At 47.9% G+C, this 1269-nt stretch overlaps 1 protein-coding gene across 1 annotated transcript in view; it reads left to right on the top strand.

The window, feature by feature from the left end:
* Positions 1-1269, top strand: part of myo18b (myosin XVIIIB) — a 36804-nt gene that overhangs the window by 11306 nt on the left and 24229 nt on the right. The gene's annotated exons all lie outside the window — the stretch shown is intronic.

Raw genomic sequence — 1269 nt, forward strand, 5'->3', positions numbered from 1 at the left:
GGGTGGGGGGGCGGGGGGGGGGTGATGTCCTCTTCACTTTTCAAAACCCTATTTTTGTCCCGACCCTCCACTTTTAGGGCGGCCCAAAGCTCACGGCCTGAAGCGCGTGGCGCGCTAAGTACATTTAGGGTGTGTCCATGTCACTTTTGCTATTTTAACAGGGGGGGGGCAGACGCTGCTCCAGGCACATGCTTCAAAAGGTCGGACTTAGTCTGTTAATTAATCATATGGGAGTGTTTTCAGGGTAACATCCAATAAACNGCGGTCAACAGCTGACGTTAGCCTCGGTGATGGTGGTGGACACGCCGGGCCTCAGGAACCCGAGACACTCGGCAGAGGAGCGAGCGGCCGGCTGGTCCGAGCTCTGCCACAACTACCTGCAGGAGAGGCTGCTGGAGCACTACCACACACACACCTTCAGACACCCACTGGAGAGATACACACAGGTAACGACGCATGAAACCAGCTGATTTAAACTTTGAATATTTCTTATGTCGCCGTTGGAGCTTCAAACCATGAAAGGAAGGAACTGCTCACTTTAATAATTCAACACCACGGCTCCACACGTGTGTCGTCTGTTACAGGAGAAGGTCCCAGTGGAGTTCGAGTGTCCAGAGAGCAGCCCGGCTGAGGTGGTGTCCGCCATCGACCAGCCGCCTCCACAGGTACACAACGACACTCGCTACACAGAAAACACAACACACACACACACACACATCTGGGGAAGAGAATTACAGTCACGTGATCGTAGCAGGATTGTGAGATTCTTGACTTTACTCTACAAACAGTCAATGTTTATAATCTGTCATATCTTTCTTTATCCAGATCGAGGGTCGGTGGATCGAGGGGGTTTTTATAAAGAACTTAAAGACTGTAAAGCGCTTTGAGGCAGATTTGTGATTAGAGATGTTGGACTTTATAGATAAAACTGACTTGATGTAACTCTCAGATTTATTAAAGGGGCCTTTCACTTGTTTTATTTGGTAGATGAAGCTGATAAAACAACCCTGATGATATCAGATTTTTCCACAGAGAGCTGGATGTTTGTGGAGTTTGAAAGACGTGAATCAGGATTATTGTGCATTTTGTTTCAGTTGCAGTTTGTGTAAGTTGAGGATCCAGTGTTTTTGGAGCTAAACTGCTTCAGCGCCTCTTTAATGAGCCCTAAAGGCAAAAGGCTAAATCCTGCAATTACTGCAGGTCATACCAGGCAAGGGAATAACTTCTACTTGGGGTTGTGTGTGTGTGTGTGTGTGTGTGTGTGTGTGT

This window comes from Seriola dumerili, unplaced genomic scaffold (genome assembly GCF_002260705.1).
Source record: "Seriola dumerili isolate Sdu_G_001 unplaced genomic scaffold, Sdu_1.0 BDQW01000128.1, whole genome shotgun sequence".
Taxonomy (NCBI): Eukaryota; Metazoa; Chordata; class Actinopteri; order Carangiformes; family Carangidae; genus Seriola; species Seriola dumerili.